A 19,843-nucleotide genomic window follows, 5' to 3' on the forward strand; every position below is an offset into this window, starting at 1 on the left:
AGTTAATGTAAATTACTGATGGAGTCACTTTCACAATGACTTACTAAGAATTTGTTTAAATAGATAACGATCAATAAGTCATAGTTCAAGTTTAAAAGATCAACGGCAATGTTTCGGATTTCGATGAAAATTTCTCAAATATGAAGTAGAAAATGGAAAAAAAATCTTTCATACTATTTGTAGGTATCATTACCAACGTTTGACTTGATAATTTCAAATAAATTAAGGATTGGGTGGATTGTTATAAATAAATAATATATTTGTAATATCCCAATGAGTAGAAAAATTAGATTTTCTAACGTTTCGTAACTCAGTGTAAGCCATTTCATCAAAGAATAAATAACCAAATCAAACTTAATCCATGTTTAAATAGTACAACGGAACAACACGAATATTCGTGCTGGGATATTACAAATATATTATTTATTTCGTACTATTGTTAACTTAGTGTCTCAATATCAAGGTTTGATATGATAGTTTCAAATAAATTGATCACTAAATAGTAAGTCAATAACAAAATAATGGTGTACTTGTGACATTTCAATGAGTAGAAAACTGAATTTCAGACGTTTCTTAGCTTAATGTAAGCTACTTCTCCAGAGAAAATGTGTGCTAAATTAATTTGGTCATTTATCTGTTTACTCTGAAGAAGTGGCTTACATCAAATTACAAAACATTAGAAATCCAAACTTTTAATCATTGAAATTTCACAAATGTATCATTATTCATCATCATTGTCAACTAAGTTAAATAGGACCATCCTTAATTATGTGAAATACATGCTTGTATTAAAAGCAAAAGTAAAATAAGGGGAGACTATAATTTATGGACAAACCAACCAGATATAAGATAACGAGTCTTGGATTTTGGCTCGAAATTCATTCATACATTTGGCTAAATAGCGTCTTGGCATTATAGTTGATGTCAGTTCGTGATGAAAACCCTAAATCTAATTCCTAACCATCAACTGTAAATCATAATTCTAATTTTTTACACAGGTTTATAACCCTCATTTAGTCGTAGTAAGTAAATGGACATTCTCAAAGCTACTTTAGCGTCTCTTAAATGTCGTCCATAAATTATAGTCTCACCGAAAATAGGTATTCCGAAGTGAAATATGAGTGGAATCGATGTGATATTTCTAACGGGAAATATACTTTGAAAAGTTCTATTATCTTAACTGTATCAATATTCTGAACGATAAAATCTGTATTCGAACAGAAGATAATGATGTCATTAGTTGAGCTGCTCAAATGTTAATTATTACCAATTTTTATATTAATTGCAAGTATACAACGATTAAAAATAGACAAAGCGACAACGTGTCTTTCATATTTCAAAGTTGTTTTAAACTCGGAATCTAATTTTTGTAGATATGAATATCCTTTATAAATCCAAAGATCTAAGATAGTTCATTATTCAGTACTTTGTGTTCCGTCAGCATGTTGTTTCGCATCATGCATTGACTTTAGTTAGTTGGCTAGACAAACACTGATAGCCAGGAAGTACTGAACTGTTGTTTCACTCTAGTGAAGGAAAGCTAAACAGTGTATATCTACAGTATTTTTTAGGTATTGAAGCCAGCCCTTTTAGACTTGGCGGCTGTCTATTGCTATCGGTGACAAATGTCTAGAACCTGATGCGATATTTAATGGATCATTATATTTTGATTTTCATAATGACGAAGCATTTAGCTGTTCTATATGAGTAATAGTTGCGTTTTAATTGTCTAAAATTACTAGCGGTTATGTATTTATATCTTATTCTATATGAGACATTACGAACGAAAATACTGTACTTACTTTTTAAATACTCAACTTTATTTGAGTACCATTAATCTCGCAAGTCTGACTTATTGTATAAGGAAGCTACATGTTTTTGGCATTATTTAACATTTACTTTCATGGTTTGTGAGTCCCTGCATATTTTCTATAATTCTATCCTGTTCTTCAATATTTTTATCTTAGAGAAAAAAATTTTCTGTGTTTCATAGTGCTGGAGGCAAACAGTAGGGTAATTGGCAAATCTTTTAATGTCATTATGATTACTATGTGTTATATCGTCACTGTTATATCTGGTGGTAGCCTTTGCATATGTCCACTTGTGTCGTCGCTGTTATTTATGTATCTGATATGTTATGTCCAGTCTTACTACTTATACTTGACAATGGGGAACCATTGCAATTTCTCTATCCTACTGCTTATATTTTGAAATGGTAACTACTGCAATTCTCACGACGCGAAGTAAGAACACGAAAAGACTAATGAAATAAAGATTTATTGGCGCTCAAAAACACGTTCCCAAATAAGTCCCAATATCGCGTCGTCATTAGACCAAAATACAATCATTTATATACTAATATTTACATACACAGTCAATAATTTCACACAAGGGGACAATGTTATAGAGTTACTGTACAAAAATACAAACGGAATATAATTTGCCTGAATCGATACAAGGAATATTGTCACAGTTAGTGAAAGTTCACACTTGTCATATTAAACGAAGCATACACTCGATTAAAGTAAGAAATGTGGACCTTAAAACATCACACTAAATGTAGTTCATACCTGACACACTGGTTCAAATTGATAATGAGTTGATCCAAAAAATATTGGCCTAAATAGTGTCATCTTATCCCACCACATCACTATGAATGTAGATGGACCTTTTAAATCTTGAGAACAAGTGAGAAGTTTTATGTTATCCGATACAAATCATCCACTCCATTCATATTTCTCTCATTGTACATCTAACAGAACGAGGTGCAGGTGCATTAGAATTCATACACATAAAGATAAATACTAAAGCTCTACAATACCGTACCTTGCATATATACTATGCAACGGATAGGTTGTAAGAGCTGACTTAACTAAGAATTTGTACTCTTAAACTAGGAGCTAATTCATTGTTGTAAAAATCCTTATATAATTTTGTAAAACACTTTATATAAGTTTGTTTACTTTTTCATGTACATATGTATATATATATATATATATATATATATATATATATATATGAATATATATCCAGCGACGTCGACAAACAGTAAGGGGAATTAGTTGAAATATGATATGTTGAGAATTCTATATTGTACTAAATGTATAATACTGAATAAATTGATTATTATTATTTAACTAGGTTTTATGGAGATTTATTCAGTTTAGAGTTCTTCTCATGAACTTGAAATAAACTTTATGTCAATAGTATTCCAGCTAGTATTAATCTGTGACTAAAACTTCCTGAATTATTTTGTAACTGTCGTGTTTAGTACTATGTCAACCTCATTAGTTATTGTAGCTTCCGTACAAATCAATTTATCTATTCATCTTGAGTCACAATTTGACGTTTTCATTTACTCACTAACCTTATCTTTTTTTATCTGAGCGTATGTGTGTATATCGCTCATCCCATTCACCATACGTTTAGCTTATTTTTGTCTGACTATGAAAATCGAGTTGGTTTATTAGCCTTCTCCGCTTTTCATTCTGAACATCTGACTGGATCAACGAATGTATACAATATACGTATCCAGTTTACATAGAATGACAAACTTTGTTTGGTACTACATTTTTACACTCCAACCATGTCGTTATGTCGAATTAATCGAAGTTATTCACATATTTTTACTCTTGACTATTTAGGGTAGTAAAACACTACTTATATTATGCAATCATAAAAGAAGTATTTTGAAAAAAAAAATTTATTATAGTATCTAGAAGAATATTAATGAAACAATCAAAGAACCCATGATAACTAGTCATTGTGCAAACACCATTTAGAGGATATTATCCTTACAAAGTTGATAAATCTACTGCTGATTAAGAAATTCAGTGGCGGAATATCAACAGTTGTTGTTTTCAATTCTACTGTTCATGCTGATTGGATCAATGTTTTATGTACATGAAGATCATAATTATGATATCTAAAACATTTCCCCTGCTATGACAAATCTTAATGTATACATCACTCTCATTTGACTTGTTTGGTTCTAACCAAATTCCATGCTTATATTTACCTAAACAGCGAAAGCAGGCCATTGCAATATTGAGAAAAACATTTTCCATAGCATCACACGTTATGTGTGCTGAATAGACATGAATACGACTATGCAGATATAGTGAAAGGTATTGTCAAAGAGAAAATTTTCTTTACTGAACTGTCTAAGGATTTTTCACAATCGTATTTATGTTTATCAGCTTTTCTAAAAAGTCCCAAGACAATATTCAGTTCAAAAATAGATAAATTTAGAAATCAGTACCACGTTTTCGATTAGTCGTTTTTGAACTTCAAATCTGTATGATCTTAGTGTGTCCGTGCTCGTCAACCACATAACCAACAGGTTAAACGAGAATTCGAGGACAGTAAAATAATCAAGGCATCTAACTATTTCACCATCAAGCTGGATTAAACTCTGACAGACTAATACTGAATTTACACTCTATGCTAAAAACAAAGAAACTCATAGCAAGCCTTGGCTATTTCAGAAGACACTGAGAGGATATAGTATTTTGTCATAGTTGTGGACATAAAAAAACTATGTTATATACGTGCTTTAGGTTGTTATATTGATTGAGTGCGTACGTGCCCTGTTTAATGTATGACGTGATGATTCCCGCCAATTGGAGAAGAGTGAATTATCGATTACAGCAATGATACACGAAAAACCGTATGAGCGGTCTTGAGCACTTATCAGTACTGCTTTCTACCTAGCCCAGCCAGTTAAGTCCAGAACACCAATAACAGTTTATGCGATATGAATCATTATTCTTAAATATACTGGGTTTATATACCAAACAAACTGACCACATCGTACCATAAAATAGAAAATAACATTTGTACAAGATTTAGCCAAATGTAGCTGTGAATGGGAGGAACAGTAATTAATGGACTAGGGATAACTCAAGAATGGTAAATCGTATAATAATAGTTCATAGGTCAAAGTAAAGCTTATAATAAAAGGGACACGAATATGAATAGTTTAGTTACTTAACGATTATACAATAGGAAATATACATATCATATTAGTCCATAAATAGTTCTCAAAGTTACCATTCATAAATCTCCACGGGCTATAACAGGTTGATGAATTTTCATATAGTTAATTGATTCCTGAAAATTCCTATAGCTTCTGCTATATGTAAGAGACGAGATCGAACCCCTGAAAATCAAACTAAAAACTCATAATCTATCTAATACTAGTAAAAACTATAAGAGACTCAATGTTTAATACTACATTTCAGTTGGATCACTCTAATTCATTATAATAGACTTGTAATATTAAATTTAATCAATAATATTAGAAAAATATCTTTAGTTAATTTTAGCTCACTTTATGATTTAAGTGAATATTTCATTTTCTGTTGATACATAAATAATTTTTAATGTAAATACCTATTTACTTACGTATGTTATCCTTCGTGAAAAAAATTGTTTTACTTTTAAAATATATAAATAGTTGAAGTCAAAAGTCAATTGAAGTTAGACCACCATGGAAAACCTGGGAGCATTGGACGGCCGTTTCGTCCTATGGTGGGACTCCTCAGCAGTGCGCATCCACGATCTCGCCTCTCAAGATTCGAACCCAAGACCTACCAGTCTATATATAAAAATTACTAAAAATCTCCACAAACAACCTCCATATATTATATATAAGTTGGCTGTTGTTTTTTTTCGTTTTATATATATTGAAAATAGATGTTCTTTAACACATACTAGTTTTTTCACAAATTATTGATTTCTACTTTACTATATGTCCATATTATTGAATTTTGGCTAATATTTATTGATTTCATTGAATGTTACACTGTCTATATATAGTTTATTATACTATTCTCATTAGTATTCTCGATTATTTAAATATATTATATTATTTTAGTGAACTAAAAATGAGTTTCAATTTTTTTCTAACAAACTGATTTAGTAGATGAATTTGTTTCTAGTTTGTTTTTTTAAAGGTTTTCCAAGTCTGAAATTTAGTATGATACTATTAGACCACTAATCTGAAACTTCCAAGGTTCACATACTTCCAAATGGATCGTACTCTATATGAGAATTAATAATGTTTGATTCAGTGCTATGTAGCAGCTGTGGTTGAGTCGTCCATAAAATAGGGCAAAATAGGTAGGGAGAATTATCTCTAATTTGTGAAGAAATCTTTGCGAAGCTCAGTAATGAAATTAGATATTAGGATCATGCTATGAAATTTCTGTTTATTGATTTAAATGAAATTTGAGGTAAAATGAAAGTAGTAACCAGCATAGTTGACTAGGTTGTAGGTTATAGGATAGTGAACTTATATGTGGTTTCGGGTGAGGTTAACATATTCCAATGCCTTTCTAATTTTACGACAAACTTTTATGACAAATTTATTTCAAATGTGTTTACTTGTGTATGTATTGCCTTTTGCTTTCACAACACATCATCGCCCTTCTAGTCCTTATATTCTTGTTGTGTAACAGTCAGTGATTTAATATTAATGGGATTTTTTATTTATTTAAACACATAAATATTGGTACAAGGAAGCACCAGATAAATATGCGCCTCACAAATCAAATGAGATTTGTGTGAGGGCTGTGATACTGCTCAGGTGCCCAGACTGAAGCAGGTGGTTTTCTTAGGGGGCCACACCCCGAACCTTTGACCTGAAGGTCTAGTCCACAAGGCAGTGGAGTATCGTGAGGAGATGCAGTCCCATGGTAGCCGGTGACCAACGATTGATTCATACGCCATTTGTTCCCTCAAGATACTGGAGCCCATGTGCACCATTGGTTTGGAATCAGGGCTTTCCAACTCCCCTAAGTGAACTTTCCGTGTCCATCAACCCGGGTAAAGTGCCGGATATTCGCTTTTCGTCCTCTCAATTTCGTAAACAACAGTAATGCGACGTGAAGGCAGTGAGTAGGACTTCCCTGGCAGTTTTAACATGAATTTTCTTTTGATGTATTTTTAGTTAAGATTGAAATATTTTATATCGATTGACTGAACGATTAACTTATCTTAAAGAATATTTGTAATTGACTATACATGTTAAAATCGCTTATATACACATAATTGACAAGTTTCATGATTAAAGTTGATTTGGATTCTTGTATTAATATTTCAAAGTCAAACGTTACTGTTCTCAAAATAACCTCGAATTACAGGTTTAAAAAAGTAGACTAAGTGATTTATGAAATTTTTTAACAAAGTTGAAAATAAATTTCATTTTGGACTTGAATCAAACGAAGAACCATTTGGTTCTCGTTTTAAGAAAATCAACCACCACAGCTTACAAAACGTAAGGAATATAAAAAATAAGTCATTACGAAATCTTTTCGTATAGTGTATATTTTCATGAATATTGTACTGGAAACATGATGTTTCTTGATTAAAATACTGGGTCGATCCTGATCGATTGAATATTACTCAAAGATATGCTTTGAACAAGTGATCATTTAAATAACCCATAGTGTCAACGAATAAGAAAAAGAGAATTCAGTGAAGAAAATTTTCTTTTCGATGATATCATTTACTTAAGCTGTACATTCGTATATGTAGTTATATGGAAAATACATGTCTATAGGAGGATAGAAAACATTGCATCATAAATTGATTCGAGAATAAATAGCAAATGAGGTTATGCACTAATCAAAGGGGTAACGAAGAAAATAATTTATGGGTCAGATAATAGTCCAATTGATAGATATGAAGAAAAGCGACAAACACAAAGTTCATAATAATAGACTGAATACTAATCAAGAAAACTTGTATAAGGTAAGAATAATAACTGATTAGAATTTAAAATGCAAAACAGTAATTAAAAAGAATTCGATAATAAGCAAATAACAGTGCAGAAAAACGAAAAGAAGCGCAGAAACATACCCATTGAAGGAATCAGTACCAAGGAAGGGTGAGAGGTTGGACAAATCGTTTCTGCACGCGAAGTTCAGGTTTGAGTTCGTGGATTGTCGATGCCTCAGCAGTGCATAAAATATTGATTCGAACTCCCTTCGATAGAATTCCTTTGACTCCGTAGATTACTCTAGAAGAAGGGTCCTTTGGAGCGGTGTCCATAGTTAATTAAATGCTCCTGTGTCGAATTAGTAATTGTTTTACATTCTCCTTTTAAGAGTTAAGCCGGATAGTGTTCCGAGATGCATTTGGAAAGTGATCGCTTTGTGCGGCATATGTAACGTGCCCCACATGAGCAAGTAAATTTATAGATACACATCGATGTGGCCCAAAGCGGAAGTTTATCCTTAACACATCCCAGAATGGTGGGCCGGCTAAAGAAAACAATTCGGAGCTTAGCTGCGTAGAATGTTTTATTCAACGATTTTGAAATTCGTTTATATAGGATTTCAGCAACCGTGTCTCCTATAAATCCCATATTCATAAACAGTTTTTTTTTCTGTACAGTCTGTGCTTTTTCATAATGAAGTCTAAGTGTTAAGTTGCTATCGACGAATCTAGGTGGGTAACCATTTCTGATGAGGGTCTATCGAAGATGAAATAGTAAGAAAACATCGCTCCAAATGACCCTTCTTCTAGAGTAATCTACGGAGTCAAAGGAATTCTATCGAAGGGAGTTCGAATCAATATTTTATGCACTGCTGAGGCATCGACAATCCACGAACTCAAACCTGAACTTCGCGTGCAGAAACGATTTGTCCAACCTCTCACCCTTCCTTGGTACTGATTCCTTCAATGGGTATGTTTCTGCGCTTCTTTTCGTTTTTCTGCACTGTTATTTGCTTATTATCGAATTCTTTTTAATTACTGTTTTGCATTTTAAATTCTAATCAGTTATTATTCTTACCTTATACAAGTTTTCTTGATTAGTATTCAGTCTATTATTATGAACTTTGTGTTTGTCGCTTTTCTTCATATCTATCAATTGGACTATTATCTGACCCATAAATTATTTTCTTCGTTACCCCTTTGATTAGTGCATAACCTCATTTGCTATTTATTCTCGAATCAATTTATGATGCAATGTTTTCTATCCTCCTATAGACATGTATTTTCCATATAACTACATATACGAAAGTGATCATTATTTATGACATTTAAATTACCAAGATATTACTATCGAAGGCAGAATAGTTGAGCTATGATATCTTTGACTATGGGACTGGATGATGAGGGTTCAAATACTAAAAGGAGATTCATTTCCCTCAAGATTGCAGAAAAATATATCTGAAGTTGATGTGATCCTACCTCGTTGAGAAGTTGAAAGCTGGTCGACTGAATGAGATCTTGTCTAAGAGTTAGACATTATGAAGTCGGTTACTATTCAGTGACAAATTAGTATGCATATCATAATTATCTACAAAAAATCTGAACAAATGAACAATTAATAAACATTTAATATAATGTTGGGTTTCTTGAAGCGAACACTTCATTTATACGCAAACAGTGAAACTGGAAATCTGACTGGCAGGTATAAATTATTTCGTTATAAACAGGTGTTGAGCAATAAAGCGTTCAGTCAGCTTTTTACAGTTAAGTTCCAATTTTCAATTACTTTAACACATCAGTACCCCTGTATGTGTTCAGATAGTATTTATTTAATTTTAGATAAGAAAAAAGGACCAGCAGAAACCTAAGGGGATTGGATAGTTGTTAAATCATAATTTCAGAGAATGTAGAAACTATCTTGTCAGAAATCGAACCCAGCAACTTCAGGCCTTGAGTGTGAAGCTAGCTTTGGACCACTGATTTTGAACTCAATGATCCACATTTATAACTTCCATCAATTTCTGATACGACGTGAAAATCATCTGATACTATAGGAATATAAATATCTCAAACCCAACATAGTTGAACTATGCCAGTCACAAATTCTTAATGGCACTTAGGAAATCCCAGAGTCAGTTACAGTTTGTGGATTTTTTCCTCTAATGATATTAGATTTAGTCAGCCGAATTATTTGTTATTCGGTTAATTTTGTTGAACTACAAACCCATATGGACCAATAAATCTAATTTGAATGCGTGCAGTTGGATGATCTTATACACATTATGTAAACCCTCTAAAACGTAACAGCAATAATTGTTATCAGCTGAAAATACATTATAAGACATTATAATAATCACCGGCGTCTTTGTTATTACGACTTAGGCTTAATTTCTAGAATATAATACTAGAACCTAATTCAGATATCTTCTTTCAATCATTGATTGACTTTATTTTTCACATATAAACATTTGAGGAAATTACAAAAATGAACACCTCAATACTACCCCATTTTTTGCAAACTGGTCACAGTGCCAGCATATGTCAATCATTCTTAATAATTTATTGGGTTAGTAATTTTTTATCTAACTCATTCCTACTTAGATTCTGTCATACAATAGAAGCGATAATCGTTCGGATCAGTACTATGTTACAAAAGAAAAGCGTTCAATCCCTTCAGCTAATTTGGGAGACATCAGGGTCAATCAATTAACAGTAACTATAGTATAACTTAGCTTAATCAATGCACATGCGACCTTTGTTTATTAAATGTTATTGTCGTTGTTATTTTTATTGGTATGTCTTTATACCATTATTATCATTGTTTCAACATCATTAACCAACTGCACAACCCACTTTTTATTTCTTACTGAATTCACACAACTTATGCACTACATAGTTTTACACTAAAGATTTGATCTGATTATTTCTCTCACCCTAATAAATTAGAGATATAACTGTAGAACTTGAAGAGAATTTATTAAAAAGAATATTCTTTGTTCAGGTATCAGTGTTTTAATATGTGGAATTTTAAACAAGTAATTTATTGTTTAAAGCACTGAACTTTCAACTATTAGGTCTTATTTGTAAAATCCATTTATGTATATGGCTTGAGCAGGATTTAGCTGGAAGAAAGTTACCGTAAGTTGAGTTGCAAGCAAACATATAGTTAACAAAAAAAACCAAGATTTTGGTATTGGACACAGAAAAATTGTAGTTATTTATTATGCCATTGTTTCCCGATGTTTATTATGTTGTTGCAGTTGATATTATTACAAGCCTCTCTGATCGATCTTAGCATTGGGAGAGATGACCTCTGATCTCCCCAGTCATTTTCTCATTTACACATGTGACGTTGAGATGTGGGTTGTAGTAGCTCCGCTCCGTTAATTGACAACTCCAATAACTGTTATGATATGAATCTCAACGGTGTTTGCAATCAGAAGGAAATGAGTAAGCGGCAACTGCAGTCTATTTGAGGATAGTGAAGATCACAAGGCCATAGGCACATCAAGCGAATCTGAAGCAGGAAGGCGAGTAAAAATATATAAGCAAATACATAGGCAAATTTACAGTCGAATTTCATAAGGGCGCAGCAAAAACTGATAATAGGATTTGAGTACACATATACATGGGGAGGAGGATGAATCATCGAGTGAAATTTAAGCAACCAACATTTTAGCTAGTCTGTCATGTGATCTAGTGGTCACAACAGTACAAAGGAATATGCGAACTACTACTGTTCAAATAACATTGTCTGTTAAGTTGATAAGAGGGCTTAATCAAAATTAACCATCATCGAAATTGGATGTAAGATAGTTGCTATAACGTATAATATCAGGTATGCTTACTTGTATCTTTCATATCTCTGAGCATTAAGTCGTTTTAAGTAAATTGAGTACGTGCATTTGCCTTCCTCATATCGCAAATCTCATCGTCTGTCTACGTAAGCGAACGTCTGAAATCAGTTCTTCCAACTTAATTCATTTTTGGCTTTTTATAACCATCGCCCAAATGGGGTTCGCTCGATCAATATATACGAAATCAAATGGAGAATTTATGTTCATGATTCATTCCTTCATAATTCGTTATGGAGCCAGAACACTGTGCCAATGTTAGTGAGATAATCTGATACAAAAAGTGATGAATTTTCACCTAAAGATAACTTTGATACGAATACGATAATGAAGATAATTAGTGACGTATAATTGAGCTAATTAGTTCTTATTGCCTAAAGAGAGGCAGTTAACTGTGGTAGCAAATACAGACAAATGTATATTATGGGTAGAAGTAAGTAATCGTTGAGCATTTTGTAGCTTACATTTTCATCCTCGATTGCGTTTTAGTTAACGAACAAGTAACTAATACACAGTCATATGCTTAGTCAGTGGGTTAGTGTTTCCATCCTCTATTTCGCTGTGATTTAGGATCGGTTTCGTGAGCAAAGTGTCAGTTCGGACACGTCAGTAACAATAAATAATTTTGTAAAAACCTAAACTAATCTGTAATCGCGCCAGTAACGTCTGAGTTGTTCGTACATCACTTTTCATCTATCGACCAGACGTGTACAATCTGTGATTACGTAAGTAACATCGAATTACAACAGTTATATTTACCCGACTTTGTTATTTCAAAAATAAAGGTTACAGAAATCTGCTTGTTTACTGAAATGGTCTTATCCAGTTTGTTTTCCTGTAAACCAAGAAATGCGCTGTAGACTTACCCTATTTAAAATAATTATGACTGAGTATTTCTTATTTCGCAGCATACCAAAGCTTTACACTTATATTGCATTCTCTGAGCTCAATGGCTTAAATGAGAGGGATCCATTATGGTCCTAGATAACATCAGCATCTACTTCAAATGTAAGTGGACCTTTTAGAAATCAGGCTGTCACTTCAAATATTGACTTGTGTAGTTCTGAGAGTAGATTAATCATTAGTGAAATTCTTGAAGGATATTTTTTCCCACATACTTGAATTATTCAACGTGACACAAATGAAAGCTAAAAGAATAAATTTTACACTACAACTTAATGTCAGTAGGACAGATAATCAGGTGGTGGTAGATAGCGTTTTATCACCTGATATTTTTCTCGCAACCACAGTACACAAATTGATTTCGAAAACTCCTCACCCAACTTGAATAATTACTACTTTTAAATACAACCAGCTTTCCAGTGTCGTAATTGTGGTGATGCTACCTTGTCCACTATTTATCAGGTAGTGTTGATGAAGAGAATCAAAGTGATCATTAGGAAATTATAATTTGCGGTACAGAGGAATTTATGGACAGAAACGAACACTAGATAGAATAAATGTGAAGCGGCGGCTTGGTGGTTCAGCTTTCAGCCACTAAATATTAGGTCCGAATCCCATACTACCAACTTCAGTTCGTGCAACCGAGTCGTATCAATAACCCTCACATTTAAAGCTTCGGTCACACCCAAGTATTTAGTGAATGAATGAATTATTAATTAGAAAATTATGAAAAACATATAATACTCACCACTGGTGTTCTTTTCGTTTCAGGTCATTGAGGTTATGTATTTTCTCTGGGATATTTGACAGTTGGTCATTAGCTAGGATTTCATGAAATGAAATACAATATTTAAACATTGTACATTTATTTTATTTATTTGAAGTGATAAAATTAGATCGACATAGATTCAAATGCTTATTCTCATTTCAATTTACGTAACACACTACTCAAATGCTAATAATTAGAGTTAATTTTAGTTTTTTGAATGGTCAATATTAAATGATGATATTGATCAATCTATGCATAATATGCAAGAACCATACAATTGTCAAACTAAGCAACCATTTAAAATAATTAAGGAATATTTATCGAACATATATATTTGATTCTGTACATCAACTAATTTATTTTTTGTTGGAATTTAATACAATTACTTCATCCTTGACCTAAATCATTAATTCACATGATGTTTAATAGATAAATCAGGCTACACATCGGTGTGCGATTTCAGAATATATGCAATTGTTTTAAAAGATTGTTTCCATAGTGATATCAAATGTAAACACGGTATAGATAATATTCTGACTGAAAGGTTTAAGGATTCCCTACCTAGACCAAAAAAAAACAAACAAATGGAAACCTAGTGGTTGGCAAACCTGATAAAGAGTCAGGGATATTTCTAATGAATAAAACAGTCTATATAGAAAAAATGGACACAATACTTGGTGATCAAGGCAAATTTCAGAAATTGTCCCCTAAGAACGACCCCAAAGAAGAGTGAACGACAGTTGGCTCAATCATTAAATAGTCTGAAACAAATCGATGCAATACCCCAGGACTTATATACAACACTCAGACCCATGGTTACATGTAGTGTTTGTACAAACTAATGATTCTTTTGTATTTGATCACAATACGTTCGTTTGTGCCCAAATAGTTCTACTTGCTGTAAATTGCACTATTTCAGGAATTCCTAGTTAGCACAATAATTCGGATACTTCGAATTGTCATACTGGCATCGCGATGGAGCCTATGTTTGAACAGTTGGATGTACACTCAGATTCTGAAGATTCCGAATACATTGAAAGGTTTGAAATCTGGAGTATGATCAGGAAAGATATTAAGGATGATAAAATTGTGATTTATTTGCTCACATCCATCGGAAAGAATGTTTACAACCTACTACAAACTTTGGCATTTCTAGATTAACATATTTCACCTCCTTTCGCAATTCTCGAAGAACTACAACTAAATCATGTAAAGTGTACTTATTTCGAATGCTGTGAAAGGGCGAAATTTCATAAAATGATTCGTCAGAATAACCAAAAGGTTAGAGAATTTATCCTTGAACTGCAGAAACAAGTCACCAAGTGCAATTTTGGTGATCAACTTCATGTGCAGCTGTGTGGTCGATTTCAGGGACCAGCATACTTAATCTGGAAAGATAGCTCTTGCAAATGTTGAACTGTTCTTTTCAAGATGTTAGAACTGAGTGTATTAATCATGAGGCAGTGCATGAAATTGACTTCCAGGACATCAAGAATTCCACTACACCACTTAGTTACCTCAATCCATTGAGGAATCAAGGTCATGCAGACAACAATTAATTGGAGAATTTCAAAGCAGGTCACAAAAATGAGCACACGTTTGGTAAATGTTTGTCCTGCGGCAAATTTCATTCACGTAATTCATGTATTTCGTAATGTTAAATGCTTTGAGTGTGGTAAAATTGGACACATCCAAACAGTTTTAAAACTACTGTGCATTTATCCGCAGGTAATACTAAACTTCATCACTCAGACCCTATTAATTCGGTTGATTCTAATGATCATATATCATCCTTATTTACAACTTCCAGTAATTCACTTCATATTCAGAAAAGACTATATCTGTCCAGTGGTGGTTTTCACGATTTTATTGTTGACACTGGCAGTATCAAGTTTATCATTTCAGTTGGGAAGTTGAAGTCACTAAATCTTGATGTTATAATTAAGCCTACCAAAGTTTCGATTTTGAATATCACTGGTCAAGAAATCTCTATTCGTGGATGTTGTGATTTTTTAATCAGGGATGACAAACATCATCGATTGTAAATTTCCCATCACTGGACGTCAATCAGTAACAACGTAGAACTTCGTACGTACGTACATCAGCTCGAGTTGCCATACCACATCAGCACAGAGATGCGGTTGTCGATTCAAATTCCATAGTGGTAGAAGTAGTAAGAGTATAAGCAGTAATCCGAAAGATTAGGGTTTGAAGATGTTGAAGTATAATATAGTGAAATAAATTTGGAAAGAGAAAAAAGATAGAGACGTGAAAAATTCAGAAGATTAGAATTCGAGAGAAGACGAAGAGTGGATGCACCTACGCCATTGCAAACGGTTTTGAGCTGTCATTCAAGGAAAATGTTATTTCTAATAGCACGTCTACGATAAAGTTAAACAATAATGAAGAGAGTGGACAGCCCTGACGAACACCATTTGAGGTAATCAATTCTGATGACAGTTCGCCATAGGCTTTCACTCGGTCAGTTGTGTTCGTGTAGGGAGCCTTTATAAAGTTAATGTACTTCTTTCAGTGACAAACACTGCCCCAGACCTTCACGATCAACAGAGTCAAATGCCGCCTTAGGGTCGAGAAGTACTTCTATTGTGGGGCGTAGTGTGAATATCTGGTCTACACAACCATATCCAGGTCGGAAACCAGCCTGGTTTTCTCTAGTCTGCTCTTCACGAGCTTTGCTTAGGCGTCGAAGTATTATTGAAGCTAATATTTTAGACACTATACTAGTCAAACTGATTCGTCTGTGATTGTCACAAGAGGACTTTTGTCCTTTCCTATAGACTGACACAATCAATGATTGGTACCTGTCAGATGGAATTACATCTAGTTCCCAGATCCTACCTAAGACCACAGTCAATCTCGCTGCTAGTACTGGACCGTCATCCTTAAAAGTCTCAGGGGTAAACCCGTTAGGGCCTGCTGCTCTCCCATGCTTTAGATTTCCGATATTGTTCCAAGCTGTCTCAGGGTAGGCATTACTAACATGGCTACCTAGCTGTTTTCCCAGTTGCTCCTGAAATATATTCTTAGCTTGACTATCATTAAGTAGAACCCTAAGAGGCTTCCTTGCAGTGTCTTTCCTACGTCCAGTAAGACGCAGACAGGTACGTGCTCGCGCTAGAGCATAATCTGAATCTGAGCATGTGCTCCAGAATGAGCGACAGTCTTCTATCGAGCCCCTTCATCGGTGGCTGGTAGCGATGTGATATATTTGGGTCCAACGTTGGGACGAATCGGGGGGTCGCCATGTCGAAAGATGTTTTTCTTTGTGCTTAAAGCTAGTATTTGCAAGAAACAGACGGTTATCTGAGCACAGTTGCAACAGACGGTCGCCATTATGTGTTCTTTTAGCCACAACACCATAAGATCCACCTAGGTGGCACAATGTTCGGACGTTAAAAGTTCCTACATGTAGTTTAGAGCGTGGTTTCAAGAGACCAGGAATAAAGTTCCGCCTACTCGGATCGTTTGCCCTAGCGGTGCGAGGTGATAAGATGACGTGAGAAGGGTTAGTCGTGGAGATAAGAGAGTTATTAGGAGGTGTAGGAAGGACTTGATTGTGACCAACTTGGTCTCGTGTGTTGATTCGGATTCTTATTTAAACTGTGACAGATGTATTTGTACGAACTAATGAGTCTTTTGTACTTGGTTCCTGGTTGATTTCAAATTCTAAATATAACACGTTCGTTTGTGCTCACCTAGTTTCAGTCGGCTTAAATTGCACTGTTTTTGGGAATTCCTGGTTAATACAGTAATTCAAATACTTCCAATTATATTACAGTAACACATAGGCCTACGGAAAGTACATGAGACTGGTTTACCACTTAGCCCGGTTCTAGGTATGGTCAGTCCACCTTACCATGCGACTGCGAAATGGCTAATTGATCTTCTAAAGCCACTACACGAAGTAGTATGGCACAGTGTAAGAGATAGTTTTGAATTTGTTGATAGAATTAGAGATTTAAAAGTGAACAGGGAATATGTGATATCATTTGATGTATCCTTTTTATTCCATAGAAAGTTGGTTTTATATGTAGTGAGTTACAAGGCCGAGGAGCGAAAATTAGCAACCATGTCTCTTATCTGAAGGAATTAATACTCAGACGTACTATGAATGTACATTTTTTGTTTTATAAAGAACACTACAGACAATAAGATGGTGTCGCTACGGGATCACCATGAGGTTCAATCCTGGCTGATTTCTTTCTGGTAAAATTAGAAAACGGCCCTCTAAAAGGTATGATAAGCAAACTAGAATTTCCTTGTCTCTATATGGATGATACACCCATTGTTACAAAAAGCAATAGCGAACCTCTAACCCTACTAGAAGCATTTGATAAAGCTCACCAGGCGGTCATTTTCATAATGGGAGAAAAATGAGGAACCACTCCCTTTCTAAACGTCCTACTGACAAGCCAATAAGAAGTGTTTATTGTAAACTGACTACATAAAGTCAACCAACATACTTTCCGAGCTTCGTCCCATTACAAACTCAGTTAAATGTTCGGCCGAGAGACGAAATTATTTGTTCTGATGATAGTCTTAAGGAGGAACGACAACTTATTTATGACTTACTACGTAAGCACGGTTACCCGTCAAAATTTCTACCGAAACTTGTCTGCAACTACACCTAAAGTAAAACTATCCACTGTATCTAAAAAGCCTATATTCTCGAAATTACAGGTCAAGGGTGATAGAACCAGAGAAACAGTGACTTGACACATACAAAAAAGCCTTAGGACGTACATCCAGCACGATAAGATTGTCTTCTTTTCTTCAGCTGGCCGATAGTGAGTTCACCTACTTTCTCCACCTCTATGTGTATCTACAATTTTAACTGCTCTTACGTAGGTACTAAGCTCATTAGACAAATGCATCATCGTACTTTTGATCACTACCTCATTGTTAACTAAAGACCAAAAGAAAGTAATGAGAGGCTCTATCTTTGGGCACCCAGTTGATACTAGTCACAGCCTAGATAGAACTTCAGCGTTTAAAGATACTTTTAAAATCCCACCGAATTAACCTCATGGTTTCAGAATCCAACTCTTACATACAGCAGGAATCATAGAAATGCATTTTGGAAAACCTAACTTTTTAATACAGAAACATTCACCTTAGTTTTAAGTTTCCAAACTTTGTTTAACTAACTGATGATTACATTGTTGAGATGACTCACCACTATCTAATTGTTATTGACTTTCTACCCATTTGTAATATATATATATATATATATATATATATATATATATATTGGTGTAAAGCCATGATGAAGAACTAATTGAAAAGAAATATTTCTTCGTTCAACTTTTTTGAATTTTTCAATGGGAGTATTTTACCAACTAAAATAAGAAGTCAAAATACTAACGATTTATTTTGAGAATCGCTTTATATTAATTTGCAGTTGGACAATTTACTTATGTCTCATGAGTTGAAATTAGATATTAAGATTTAAACTGACAGATCCTACTAGTATTCGAAACCGGCAAATATTAAGGTAGTTAACTGTTTGATAAAACTCGTTTACCAGGTATAGATTTATGTGTTAAAGCCCTAATTTTTGTTTATGGAATTATTATGCTACTCGGGTCCTAAGAGTGTATTGTGAGGAGTAAAGTGTGGACATTATGTGTACCAGTCAGCGTCCACTTTTATCGGTTACACCCGAATGATTCAAGTAATAAAAAATGAAAGTAGGTGGAGCGGGTTCGAACCTAAAATTTAGCAACTTAGTGAATCTCCATATATGGGACTTGTAGGTGACATTATATACTGCATGAGAGAAAATAGACTGAGAGGGGAAGAATCTATAAAAAATCCATCAACGTATCTTCCGAATATACATGATTTTACTCGGAAAATCAGACTGAGAGCTCCTTGTACATTTTAAAACCGAAAAATAAACGGGATCAACGCAATAGTAAATTGGATGGTAAGCTGAGATGTGTAAAACGAATACTTCTTGGTTAGGATTAGTAAATAACAAGAGATAAGTGAACGGCAATAGCGAGTGGTTTGACCTGGAAGAAATTGAGACAACACTTAATTTCCTTACAATCCCAGTTCGATTATCTTAACTTTTCATCCTGTGAACAGTAATGGTTATGGTGAAGCTTTTGTTCAGAAAATGGGTGGGAAAACTTACATATCATATAAGAAGCACTAAGTTGTAACCAAGCAAAATGTTATATTTTAGCCGACGCGGTCCAACAAGATTTTATTCTATCTTTACAGCTATCGCATGTTAGCATCGTTATTATAAAATTAAGACTCCATCATCCCACTAGGTAGATGTTTGATGTGGAATTAAATAATTTCCCTATGTTTATTTAAACTGCATTTCTCGAACACGATGTTCCAGGGGCAACAGCAGTCGAATGTTTAAAACAGCTACACATAATCGATTCCGAGAGGTCAATTTGTCAAAATTCTGTTCGGGCTTTCCTAAGAACTATTTGATTCTACGAGTTTATGAGTCTCCATTCAAAAATAAAAAATTAACAGTGTATGATACATTTTTAATTAATTTGGATAAAATGAGTAAATGGTCATGTTTAAGGAACTTATACCATAATGA

This window comes from Schistosoma mansoni, chromosome 4 (genome assembly GCF_000237925.1).
Source record: "Schistosoma mansoni strain Puerto Rico chromosome 4, complete genome".
Lineage (NCBI taxonomy): Eukaryota > Metazoa > Platyhelminthes > Trematoda > Strigeidida > Schistosomatidae > Schistosoma > Schistosoma mansoni.